The 13,980-nt window shown below is 47.7% G+C and overlaps 1 protein-coding gene across 1 annotated transcript in view; it reads right to left on the bottom strand.

Annotated features, from left to right (window-relative positions):
• LYPD6 (LY6/PLAUR domain containing 6) overlaps positions 1–6,718 on the bottom strand; it is a 34,755-nt gene extending 28,037 nt beyond the window's left edge. The window contains exon 1 of the mRNA XM_069021325.1: positions 6,249–6,718. The gene's annotated coding sequence lies outside the window, so the exon portion shown is untranslated. The remainder of the gene's footprint in view (positions 1–6,248) is intronic.
• Positions 6,719–13,980: the final 7,262 nt, after the last annotated feature.

Below are 13,980 nucleotides of genomic sequence, written 5' to 3'. Positions count from 1 at the left end.
ATATTTTAGAGGCATAAAATAGATATTTTAGACGTATTTTTTGTACATTTATCCATGGATGGACACACACTCCTCCTCCAGCAGAGACAGGAGGTAAAACGAGGACAACAAGGCCACTTAATCTTGGGATGCAGGGAATCCACGACGTTTTCACTCCCACAAACCACTCCTCGTTTCCACCTCCATGGATACCCCAAGAAACTCTTCTCCACCAAATAACCTCCTTGGAAAACAGCTCCACAAAATCCCAGCAGCAATCCCGAGGGTCCAGCTCTGATATTTATGGATGGCTCCGGATCCCAACCCCGCGCTCACCCGCTCCTCCAGCGCCGGCACCGCCCTCGCCGGCCCCTTGGATCCTCCTGGAGAGGAGCCTCTGGGAGGGCTGGAAGCTCCTTAAGAGCATGAACACATCTCAAGAGATATTAACTCTTAATATCTGCAGACTGGCATCTGCTTCCTCGGCAGTTTAGCCCCAAATGTATGTCTGGGAAGAAGGAGAGCCCTAAAACCAGGCGGGATTTCTATGAAATCCAGCCCTGCACTGGTTTGGCTTTAGAATCTTGTTATACAAACATGAGAATCCCAGGAAAACAAACTCCCTTTGGCGAAATATTGAAGGTTGGGAAAGCCTGGTCAGGCACAAAAACAAAGAGCTCAGTAGGTGTGGCAAAAATGAAACATGCAAAAATAAATTCAACACTGTTAAATATTTAAATATACATAATAACGCAATAGAATAGGCCAAATTGGTCATAAAAACACAATATGTAAAAAAAAAAAGCCTAAAAAATCTGAAAGTTGAAATGGTCTATTTTATTATTTTGTTTCATATATTTAGATTTGCCACAAGCCTTACAAGGGGACACTCAAACAAAGCTCATTCCTACAAACACAAAAATCGACTCTAAATAAACTGCACATGCACGGCACGGCTAAACCAATATTTGGGATGTGGAATGAAAGTGCTGCCTCTTGGGATTCTGGCCAGGAAAGCCCACGAGACCCCATGACTTGAGCAGCAGATGCACAGAGCGAGGTCTTGAGATGCTCAGCTTTCATCAAGGGCTCCCATTCTTCTGAGGACAAGAGCCATTGTTCCCTGTGCCACCAGGGCTCTTTGGGGACACTGCTGATGCACATCTGCCTAAATCAGGTTTTCTTCAATTCCTCAAAAATAACGTCGGAAAAGTAACCTGGTGGAATTTGCTTCATTTAATTAAAAAATGTGTCGGTGTGAAACAGCAAATAAATTTAAATCTACAGGAGGTGGCAGAGAGAAATCCAGGGGTTTAAAGGAAGAATATTTTGGTTTGATTGTCCTTCTCCTTCCTACCAGCCTCATTTTCAGGTGACTTTGTGGCAGATATTTATGGCATAACTTCACCTTATCGTCCAGACACAAAATATTTACTTTAAAAATCCATCCTGCAGCTGATTAAACTCCAAAAATGAGCTTGTCAAGCCCTTTCCTCCACCAGCCAGACCCCAAAATTCCTGATTTCCGTCATGGGAGCGTGAATTTGGTGTCACAGAAGGACAATGAGCTGCAATCACCCCGCCTGCACTCCAGGAGCAGAGCTGGAAAATGCTGGACTCACACTGCAAGGTGATTCCAGCTGGAAATCTCTGCCTGGATAAAGGAATGCTAACAGTGAAAGGGAACAGGGACTGGAGTTAAAAACTTCCAACCCTTCAGGGAGGAGAACATAATCAGTAAGTAAATAAATTAATTAATTAATAAAGAATCAGAGCAGCAGTTCATGAAATTCCCTGAGGGAAGATATTTTTGAGGATTTTTTAGAAATTGCCCCAGGGCACTTAAAACCCATATTTAATAAGCTCAAAATTAAGCAAGATTAGGAGTGTGCAGCCTTCAGCATTTCTGGACATAAAACACCAGGAAAACACCCTCCTTCCATGAGTTCCACATTTCCAGAGTCATTTGATTCCCTGCACTACAAACCAATCCTGAATCCAGATAATTTCCTCTGTTAATCTGGTTTTATGCTTCTTTTTAGCACAGCACATCCCTTATGAGGGAAACTCCCTCCTCGGGACAACCCCCTGGAATTCTGTCAGCTGCCTGATGCTGAAATATTTCTCTTCCCATTTTTCCAGCCAAATCCCTCCAGTATCCACAGGGATCATCCCACAGCGAGTCAGGCACCTGCCTGAGCGTCATAATTCGTCTGCACAGCAGCTCAGGAGATGAAAGCAGAGACAAACAAAAGCTCGGGGTTGACTGATAGGAAGTAATTGCAGCCAGAATTCCATGGCAGGAATTTATGGAATTCTATTAAAGGCACTTGCAGAGGAAGAGAATGAAAAAAAAAAAGAACCAAAAACCCTCAAATTTAAATAGAACGCACCAAATTTGATAAAAATATAGGAATTATTCGCATTAAACAAATAAAAGACATGAAAGAGAAACATGATAAAAGTTTCATTTTAGTAGAGGTAATGCCTCTCATCTTTTCCTATCATATTTAGCAGTTATAGAGAATACTTAGCTATTTATAGAGAATATTTAGCAGTTTTTAGAGAATGTTTAGCAGTTTATATAGAATTAGGAAGCCCCTGGAAGAGCTTACTCAGGAATTACACACCGATGGAGCAGCAGGAGGGTTTTTTATGTCATCATCCCAAATCCATCCCAACTTGGAGGCTTCCACGAAGGATTTCCCGAGTATTCCAGCAAAGCCAAGCCCTGGCAGGAGGAGCAGCTCCTGCTGAGTGCATCTGCAGCATCCCTTGGGAGAGAGCCCCAGTCTTAACTCCCTGCCCTGGCACTGCTGGCAGCTCAATAAATGGGAATATTGTGATTCACAGGGAATTGCTGGAGAAGGGGCTGATCTGGGATCACGTAGGCACGACTGGGCAATGAACAAGTGGCCGTTTATACTGAATTTTTCCCCCATTTAACACGTGCCAAGGGATAAACCGTGGGTTTATTGGATATACAGATGTCAAAAATAGATATTTATGGGGTTAACAATGATGTGGTGTTGGTGGGGAAGGAGTCCTGCCCCCAGACACACATTTCTCCTGTGAAGCCCTCCGAATTTCCACAGCAGAGTTGTAAAAACTCAACCAGGGACACCAAAGTGGACGGGGAAGAGCCCAAATCGCGGCCCTGACGGGAAACGATGATTATTTCTGGGAACATATGGCCATGGAGGGATAAGGACTCTGCTCCTCTCTGAGTAGGTCACACCACGGCACAAAGAAAACAGAAAACTCACCAGGGGGAAAATGGGTCTGTAACAGGAAAAAAAAAGAGGAATTATTCACTTTGTAGGAAAAAAAGAGAAGGATTTCTGACAAGTCTTGTCATTCAAACAGGGAAAAAAATCACAGAATCCAAAAGAATTTAAAAAAAGAGGTGGAATAATCATGGGATATATTTGTACTTTTGTCCTTCCTCTCCCATTACACCACAAGAAGGGATTGTCCGATGTAAAAACCTATCCAGAGTGGCAAAGAGCCACCAGAAATTCTACCTTGCCACCTGCTTCGTGCTGCTCCCGCTGAGCCAAGGTCTGCTCTCCAAAGGCAGATCCCAATCAGCAAGGCAGACACGGCACCTTTCACCCAGGGCCTACGTCAGCCGCCCCACAACTGAAATAACAGTTTGTTTTTGGGCTAAATGAGCTGCTTTTCACTAAATAGGTCTCGCTGAGCTCTGTCGAGCCAGACCAGCAGCAGCAGATACCTCCAGCTGTCCTGGAGTTGTCCATGGCCGAGCTGGGCCCTTGGATCACTTGACCCCAAGGACTCGCTCTGCCCATCCCATCCCATCAATGTGACAGACATGAGGTGCAGGAAAAGGAGGGGGGTCAGAACTTCCTGGCCTCAGGTCCTAAAAATCATCCTGAAGGATGTCCAGCATTAATTTTTAGTGCTCCTTAAATCCCTTTATTCATCCATGCCATGAGAAACTGGATTGATCAACAAATCAGGGGATGCAACTTGGGTTTCCATTGGAAAACCCCAAGCCTGCTGAAGAGCAGAGCTGAAAGCAAATAATTTATTCCCTTTCCAAGCTGCATTGTAACTTATCCTTCACTTTTACACCAGAGAGTGGCAGGAAATCAGCCTCGAGATCAGACACGCGAGCGCCAAATAATGAAACCAGCGGATCGCTGACGCATAAATAAAGTTTTAGATTCACGGGGAACAAGTCTCCCTCTGTAACATGGCCAGGGTGACTTTTCAGATGTTTTTATGTCAGCAGTGGCCTAAAAAAAAATCCAGTGGGAACGGGAAGGGTTGGATTTCCTCCCTGCTGGCACCTCCCGGGGCTGTACGGAGGCAGCGGGGTTAGACCTGGGAGCAAGCCTGGTTAAACCCTGTCCTTGGTGTTTGCGTAACTAATGAGTGGATGAGTGGGAATCATTTTATCCAAGCAGTCCTAATGAGCTAAATCATTTGGGGATCATTTGTCTCACTGAGGATTTGTTTTTAGCTCGCTCCGCCACCAAGAAAACACGGATCCGGTGGAGAAACCTCATCCCGACACCTCGTCCCTTCCAGAGCCTGGACCCTGCGAGCTCATCACTGACCACAATCAAGCAAAAATACCCAAATTTGCATTTCCCTGCCCTGCCCCCAGCACTGGCTGCAGAGGGAACGGCACCATCGAGTTTCCACAGCAGGAAAATGAACTCGCGGCTCTGAAATCCGCGGGATTCCGCGAGGCTGGAGCGGGATGCGGAGCCAGCCTGACCTCCTGACACCACCAGTGCCAGCTCTGAGCCAGCCAGATCCTCCCATCTCGGTGCAAAGTGGCTTTTCCACAGCAATAAAGGCAGGGAAAAATCCAGCAGAGGTTGTTCTAAAGGTATGGTGATGGCCACTCCGGGGATTTCCACCCACTTCCCACTGGGATTGCTGGGATTTACAACAACTCCCACAGAACAAGCTCTCTAAAGCAATCAATAATTTATTTTTATATAGAAAATACAGTTATTGTGCCGGTTCTGCCCAGTGGAAGTTCCCAGTCCATCAGCCCAGTGGCTGGTGTGGCCTGAAAATGAATCTTGAAGTGATTCAAAAACAAAATTACCCACAGCCTGGGCTCCTGGCACCGGAAAAATCAGCCAGTGCATCCCTGACAACGTGGGTTCCACCCAATGGATATTCCTGCAGGGACTGCCACAATTCGGGCAGGTTTTCATACCTGCCCGTGTTCATTGCCAAATAAAAACTCCCAAAATAGAAGAGAAATTAGGCAGATATAGAAAAAAATTATCCCGCTCGTTGTATTGGCAAGTGATGTGCTTAGGAATGGAATGTAATAATTATTAAGGAATCGTTAATATTCCCTCCAAGTACACAGCACTTTAGCAGGAAAGAGCACATACTCTGGCTACACCTGGAAACACAACTATTTATCTATCAAATTGATTTAATTTTTCATTTAATTTAATCCAAAACTAGTCTGGATAGGGCTTGGAGCGACCAGTGTCCCTGTGCATGGCAGGGGGTGGAACGGGACGAGCTTTAAGGTCCCTTCCAGCCCAAAACATTCCATGATTTTTTACAGAGCAGCATTTTTTAATTAACAGGGAAGAGGAGTAGGAAGTTCTTTAGCGGCAGCACCGTGATTCTCTTTTGCTCCCAATAAATATAATTATTCCCTTTGCTTTCATGCGGAAAACGACTCGTGAAGAGCCACATTTCCGTAAGGAGGCTCCCAGAAAAAAATGAAAAATAATGATAATCACACCCTCAGCCTCCTGCCAAACCCCAGAGCCCCGCTGGGGAGCGGGGCAGGACCAGCCCCGGGAGCGCCTCCATCACCTCTCCAGCGCCAAAAACACCCGGAGCACCCTCTCCTGCGGCTGTGACCCCCAAAAACCAGGGAATTTGGGGGCAGAAGGGTGGGTCCAAACACGGGGGGCTTCTGGAAACCCCTTCCAGCTGCCCCCGGGGCTCAGCCCGCCGCTCCCGTGGCAAGCGCGGGGCCGGTTGTGCTCCTGGAACGGAGCGAGGAGTTCCCAAATCCAGCTGGAATCACCGAGCCGGGGCTGAACGAAGGGAAAATGGGTATTTCCCTTTAACCCGACAGCGGCACGGGTTGTTTTCTAAGCACGTGTCAACCCAAGTGACTTCTCGACTGAAAAATAATCGCTTTTTTCGCTGTGACAATAGAGAAGACAATCGAGAAAAACAATAGGGAAAACAGCAGGGGAAAGGGGTAGAAAGAAGGGATTTGGGGCGTTTAAACAGAGACAGGGATGTACCTTTGCCGCCCGGATTTTCCAGCCGCTGGCTCAGGGATTTTCCATCGCGCCTTCGGCGGCCGGGGCAGCCCGGGAGCCGGGAATGCGGGAGCCGGGAATGCGGGACCCAGGGATGCGGGAGCGGGCTGGGCTCGCCTCCCTGCCGGGGCCGGCTCATGGAGCGGCAGTGCCCGCTCTCCTGGGCTGGGAAGGCGAGATTAGGATCTCCGGCGGGCTGGGAATTGTGCTGAGCTCCAGCTTTCCTTCGTGCTTCATTAAAAAGGAGATGCTGCGTTATTCCGCGCCGGTGTACACAGATCAAACAGTCAGGCGCTTCTCCTGCTCGTCTTTGTTCCAGGGAAAATAAACTATGGATAGCAAGGGATGAATTCAAAAGCACAGGGAATTAGCAGCCAAAAGGGAGAGGAATCCTGCGAGCCAGAAACGACCCGAGCACCTCGCCAGCACCATCCAGGAGTGACCCAGCAGCATTCCTGCCTGTGGAATTACCTTCTTCCCAGCAGCTTTTCCGCTCTGCGGGGCTGGTGCTGCTCTTCCCGAGGGTGACCGGCCAGCGAGCTCCAGCTCCCGGCTCCAGCTGGGAGTGTCTGCCCGGCGCTGAATCACCGCCTGATCCCAGCACAGGGTTGCCGAAAGCTTTACCCAAGCAAAACTCCGGCTGCGAGGCTGCGGGGTTTCATCTCGTGCCAGTTTCCAGCGGGGTTTGTTATCTCGGCTGCTCGCAGGTTTTAAGGACGTTAATGAGGTTTATCACACCGAAGTCACGGCTGTGCCTCGGCAGGCCGAGCACGAAAATCCCCACGTATTTCCAGACCATGACATCACATCTCAGCTCGGTTAAGTGGCTTTTAGATAAGAGGCGATGCCCCCTCCCTGAGAATTCCCAGATAAAATAGTGAAGAAGGGCCGTTTGTTCGCACAGGCTGAAGTTTAACAGCACCGTTTAATTCATTTCGGAACATTAATTAGTCATGCAGAAAGTATTCAAAACAGTCTGAGCACCGATTCAGAAAGCAGCATTACTATGAAATCAGCACCGCCTGCCAGCTGAGAGCTGCTCGGAAAGGCAGGAACGCTCCTGGGAGAAGCTCCACAACGTCTCTCCCACTGCCATCCCCACTCCCAGCACACAAATCAGGGGCTCCACGGCACCACCGGTCTTTCCTGCTCGGTGCTTGCTCCCGTTTCCTCTTCCAGTGGTTATGGGAAGAGCATCTCCGAAATGGAACCTCCCTCAAGCAGGTCTGGCACAGCCTGAGACACTTCCGTCCTCTGCCACGCGTTCGCTCCTCTGCGTAATTTCATTTAAATCATAGAATCCCAGAATATCCTGAGCTGGAAGGGATCCACCTGGATCATCCAGTCCAACCCCTGGCCCTGCACAGGATACCCCAAAAATCCTCCCTGGGAGCATTGTCCAAACGCTCCTGGAGCTCTGGCAGCCTTGGGGCTGTGCCCATTCCCTGGGGAGCAGTTCCAGTGCCCCAGCACCCTCTGGGAGAATAATCTTTTCCTAATATTTGCTCTGTTGATATAAACATTGATCACTCCCTGAAAAAGCTGCAAAGTCAGACCCAAATCTGGAATTAATCGCTTATTGTTCACCTGCATGGCATCTTGGAGATGTCCATGTTTTCACCTTGGAGATGTCCATGTTTTCCTCCTAGGGTTACTAAAGCATAAATATTAATTTAAAAAATTCCTTAGGCTTTTGTATGAAAAATGCTGCAAAACTGAGCACTGAGTCAGGGCCAAGGACAAACCTCCCCACTGTGTCCCAAAATTCAGATAAAGGCTGGAGGAGAACTTGAAAAAATTCCTAGAAGAACAGGCAATGAATAAAGAGGTTTGGGAAGAGCTTTAAGGGAGTAAGGAACAGATCTCTGCGTGGGCAGGGAGTGATCCCTGTCCTTGCCCCGCTCCAGGAGCAGCGCTGGGGTGGTTGTGGACCATGAAGTGCTCAGGCAGGAGATCTGAAAGGCAGATCTGGGTGTCAGGACTTAGTCAGGGCTGGGTGTGGAGGCTGAGAGCTCAGTGCTGAGCAGGCACCAGGATGGAGAGGGCAGGAACAGGGAATTCCATCTGGGAAGGAAGCCATGTCAGCCCCAGAGAGAGACAGGGATTGCTTGGGCCAAGAATCCCAGAATCCAGAATGGGTTGGGTTGGAAGGGACATTAAAGCCCATCCAGTGCCACCCCTGCCATGGGCAGGGACACCTCCCACTGTCCCAGGTTGCTCCAAGCCCCAATGTCCAGCCTGGCCTTGGGCACTGCCAGGGATCCAGGGGCAGCCCCAGCTGCTCTGGGCACCCTGTGCCAGGCCTGCCCACCCTCCGAGGGAAGAATTCCTTCCCAATATCCCATCTAAATCTCCCCTCTTTTGGTTTAAGGAAGCATCTCCCTGGGTTTTATCAGGTGGCAGCTGCAGAAGTGGCTGAGGCACAGCAAACACGCCGTGGTTCTCTACAGATGGAGGTGGCAGCCAGCCTCATCCCAAAAATAGATGGGTAGAGAAAGAAATCTCCTTTTAGAGATCAGAAGAATGGAACAGACCCTGAGCATTGCTAGCAGAGGGTGGACACCCTCCTGACTCAGCTCAAATCATCCATCAGACCAAAAACCCTCACCTGACACGCGGGATTTAACAACACACCCTAATTATTTCCATATTTATCCACACAGATGCCATGAACAGGAACAGAAGATCTGTGTGCTGCTCTCAGTGCCTGTGAATCATCCCAGTGAATCAATCACAACAGACCAAGGAGCTTTAACGAAGAGAAAAGGAGCAGCCAGGCTCTGGGACAGCAGCAGCAAGATGAAAAGTTTGACAGGACACGCAAGAAATCCCGACCCAGAATCAGGATTAGAAGGGCCACAAAAGCCTTGTGCTCCTGCAGGGAGATTAGGAGGTCAAAATGCCTCGCTGAGAAGGTTTAGATGAATCAATTTATTCCCATCAGGATCCATAGGAGCGAACCCCTCCCTGCCTGGGTGTGCATGCACAGAGGGATTTCAAGCTTTGTATGGATCCCCATTGTGAAAAGAACTCATAAAATCATGTCAGTCATAAATAAATCGGGAAGCATTTGAAGACTCCCGTACAGAGGTGAGGATTAAAGAAGGAATTGATGTCAGGCTTTGAAAAAAAACTGGGTAATTCTTTGGGAAAGACATTTCTGAGGAGCAGCCAGGCTCCACGTGCTGAGTGTGAGTCCTGATGTGGGGCATTTGGGGCAGCACTAACCAGAACATCCCAGTAAGTGCTGGGGCGTCTCACGCCGAGCCAAACTGGGCAGTCCTGGAGCATCCACAGGCAGCTCTGAACAGCAATTATTAACTCATTAATTGAAAGTATTCCATGGAAGAATTAACGCTCATAGAGGGTGACATCAGCTCTGGGGTTGTCCTTCTGCTGAGGGACATCTGTTCCTCCACGAGTGCCTTCGAGGGCTGTGGCTGTGCCTTGGGGCACCCAGTAGAAATAGGTTTGAATTTTCACACCTCTTCAGACACTCCCGAACTGGGCAGGAATGAGCCCCATCGGTGTTTCTGCAGCTCAGCCCTCGGCTTCTGGGGCAGCTTTCAATGGCTTTCATTCATTTCTGGCACGGGGTGCTCATGGCTGGGGGAGATGAAAGCTGAGTTTTTAGCACAGTCAGCAGCTGCTGGAAAGGATTCCTCAAATTCCTCATAAACACACTGGGGAAAGAGCTAAACTGGGATTAATAATTTCATTCTCTGTGTTCACCAGACCTAGTCTAGTCTAGCACAAAGCTGGGCTTTATCCATGCCTCAGAGCAGTAATTCTGCTGTTAAATATAATTTATCACTGCTATTTATGGCTCTCCACTATCAGCATCAAATAAAACACGTCTGCCTAAATGAAATTTTGCTGTAGCCTTTTTTTTAAAAAGCCTTCTGCCAGTTTTAATCCCATTTAAACCTTTGCTGAAGCAAAGAGCACCCAGAATTTGGTGTTTCTGGAAAACCAGCTCAGTTATTGCATGTAATCCCTGAAAGGGGATTAATTCTTGATAAACTTTTGGATTTAGCTCAAGAATTTGGAGGACAAAGCACCTTTGGGCTTGTGGAATTGGGGCTGGGTGTTGGAGCAGCCCTGAGGAGAAGGATTTGGTGGATAAGAGGATGGATATGACCTGGCTCTATGTGCTGGAATCCCAGAGTTGCATCCCAAGATTTCCCAAATTTTGACCCTCCGGGTATCCCCTAATTCCTCCAAACCTCAGGAACTGAGGTGTTCATGTGCCGGCCCTGGGAAGCATCACCAAAACCCAGCAGTGGCAGCAAGAAAAAGTCCAAAATCGACATCAAAATGTTAAAATTTACATCCAAGCAACACCATCAAAACGTTGAGTTTGGATGCTTGGAGCTCCAAATCCGCTACCAAAATCCCGCCAGATTCGCTCCTTTGGGAGAAGATTCCAAGCCAGCAGCCCTTGGAGATGCATCCCAAGGTATTGGTGCTTTACAGGCAAATCACAAAAGTGGGGCTGAGGTTCCTGCATGCCCGAACAGTCCTGGGTTTCACCTGGAATTAGTGACATAATTAACAACTTTTAATAACCCTCAGCAGACGCTCGGAGCCAGAAGGAGCAGTTAAAAGACTGAATTTTCCAGTCCTGCAGAGGGAAGAAAAGGGAAAATCTGTGGTGTTGCTGGTCTCCAGCATCTGACTGCTTTCCCAGTAGTAAAACTGGGAACAGGTTATTCAATCCCAGTGTTTTAGGAAGAACGGGATAGACTGGGAATTCCTGTGTCCCTCATTTCACCCCAGGCTTCCTGGTTTGAGAATCATTCGAACAGAGGGAAAAATCTGATTAATTCTGAATCCTAATTCCATCCAGTTTAACACCTCAACCAGCAAAGCACCTCAAAAATAAAAGGAATTCAGCACATCCCTTAATTTTCCATGATAATTCCCAAACAGGATTCTTCTCGGACATGCCTGTGAGAGGAAATTGATAGAACAAAGCACATCTCTAGTTCAATTAAAAAACAACTAATACCTCAAATAAACAAGGAAATATTCCAGGGAAGAGTGAGGTAGGAAAGAAAGGCAGGTGAAGGAAAGCTGGAGGGGAAAAATAGGAATATTTCAAGGGCACAGAACATGGAGAAACAATTCCAGGTTGGCCAAAGAAGATGTGGGAATGTGGAAATGTTCAAGGCCAGGCTGGATGGGGAGGTTTTGAGGTGTGTGGTCTGTTGGAACAACACCCCACAATTTATAAACTCCCCTTTTAATGTGCATCAAGAACAAGATTTCAGCAAACAACTCATGGGGTGCTTTTCCTGCTTCTTTGGCCAGGAAGAAAATTCCAGAGGCAGGGACTGAGCGTAGAAACTACAGCCATGAACCTTCCTGCTGGATGAAAAATGCTCCACAGAAGGAGCGCTTCTGGATCAGCAGCAGCTGGAAAAAAACATGGAATAAAGAAGTTTTAAAAAGGGAACTAGTGATGTAAAAAAGGGTTAATTTTTTTTTCCACAATCTTATTTTTTTTTTGCCAAAGGAAGGGAGACAAATGAGAGGAATGAAAGAGACCCTGTTTCCCTCTGATTATCTGCCAGGAGCAGCAGTGCTTTAATTCCGAGAGTGAAAACCAGTGAGGAGCCCAAGGAGGGCTTGGGTTGGAGGCTTTGGGGAATTTCTGGTGGAAAATTGGGAATGAAGCCGATGGTTTCGTATTCCATTCACTCTTCCTCTGGGATTGGCATAAAAATGCAAACATGGGAAAGCTCCTAAGGGGCTTTTGACAACTTTTGAGGATTTCTTGCTATTTTTCCTCTTTCCACCTGGCATTGGAGTACTCCAGCATTAAAATTCATTTCGCCTCAACCCCAGCTGTGGATATTCCATCCCTGGAAGTGTCCAAGGCCAGGTTGGATGGGGCTTGGAGCAGCCTGGGATAGAGGAAGGCGTGGCAGGGGATGGAATGGGATGTGCTTTAATATCCCTTCCACTCCAAACCATCCCAGGATTCTGTGAAAATAAAATAACAAATATCTCTATTTTTTTTCCTGTAATTAAACTCCATCCATGAATTAATTATTTTATTTTTAAAAATTTTTAAATTGTTTATTAATTCATTAATGAATTAATTTTTTTCCCTGAGCTTAGTTAAAAAAAAAAAAAAAAAAGAAAATAAACAAAAAAAAAAAAAAAAAAAGAGGAAAATCCATTGGGAAAATCCTTAAGATGTGAATGGTCCAGGCTGACATCTGTGTTCTTCCTACCTTCTCCAAATACATGAAAACCCCCCTTGCTGATGATGTCAGCTTGCTTCGAGAGCCCACAGCAGATTTATTATTTCCTTTGGGAAAAAAATGCACTTTGTTCTTCCTACGAGATCATTCCCATCAGCTGCAGCGTGCCAAGAGAAGCTGCTTTGGGAAGAAGCCAAGAAGTTGGAGACCATGTGGGGGACCCTAAGCACAGACTATTTATGGGCTAGGGGAGAAAACCTTGGTGGGATTTTGGATGTCTGCATTTGCTGTGGGTTAAGGAGAAAGTCTGGGAGCCTGAGAAGTCTCATGAAGAGATGTCACTCCCAGATCCCATCTTGGTTTCTTCAGTTTTCCTTTAAGCTGCTCCCAAGCTGGCTGAAAAGGAATCTTCATGAGAGAGGATGAGAGAAACGCTGGGAATTCTGAAGGCAAAGATGGCCTGGACAGATTTGTTGCAGTTATTTCGCTCTTGTGGTGAGAACTGACTGTGGCAGGGCTCTGGAAGCCCGGCTGTGTTTTCTTCCTGCTGTTCCAGTGTCTTTTTGGGATGAGCAGAGAGTTTCTGGGATACAAATTCAGTGTCAATGACCCAGAAGGGGTGGAGTCCCCATCCCCGCGGGGATTTCAGAGCCCTGTGGATGTGGCACTGGGGGACACGGGCAGTGGTGGCCTCAGAGGGCTTTTCCAACCTAAAAGGTTCTGTGATTTAAGTGATGCAATCAGAGCTGAGTTACCTGCCAGGAGCTTCACCAGCAGGGCTCCATCCCAGATTCCTTGGCCATTCCCTTTTCCTCACTCAGCCCCAGGACTGGGGAGAACGTGTCCAGTGTGCTCCTCATTCCCAGTCCCAGGGTCCCTGCTGAGCCACAGCCGTGTCCTGCAGGTCCCTTTGGCTCCTGGCACTGACATCAAACCAGGCTGGAGGGGAAAGCTGCAACATTCATTTAAGAGTTCAGCTCAGTCCTTGCTGCAAGCCCAGGTCTGGAAGCAGTTCTGAACCGAATTCCAGACTGGTTTGGGTTCAAAGGGATCTTAAATCCCATCCCACCCCCTGCCATGGGACACCTTCCGCTACCCCAGGCTGCTCCAAGCCCCAATGTCCAGCCTGGCCTTGGACACTGCCAGGGATCCAGGGGCAGCCACAGCTGCTCTGGGCACCCTCCCCACCCTCCCAGCCAGGAATTCCTTCCCAATCTCCCATCCATCCCTGCCCTCTGGCACTGGGAAGCCATTCCCTGTGTCCTGTCCCTCCATCCCTTGTAAACTTAGAATATTATATAATACATAAACTATATTTATAACATAACCCCAACTTCACTTCTTTTTTCCCCTAAATTAACAGCAATTCCTAGGGAATTTTCCAACGGGAGTTGTGGCATTGCAGCTGTTCCAAGGAGCCCTCTCATCTGCCAGGTGGGCAGGCAATATTTGGAAGGATTTATAAGGAAGGAGAAACACAACTTCCTCTCTCCGTTCACTCC

The sequence above is a fragment of the Aphelocoma coerulescens genome, chromosome 7 (genome assembly GCF_041296385.1).
Source record: "Aphelocoma coerulescens isolate FSJ_1873_10779 chromosome 7, UR_Acoe_1.0, whole genome shotgun sequence".
Taxonomy (NCBI): Eukaryota; Metazoa; Chordata; class Aves; order Passeriformes; family Corvidae; genus Aphelocoma; species Aphelocoma coerulescens.
The sequence above is the reverse complement of the archived record's forward strand: the minus strand, read 5'-3'. Positions and strand labels throughout refer to the sequence as shown.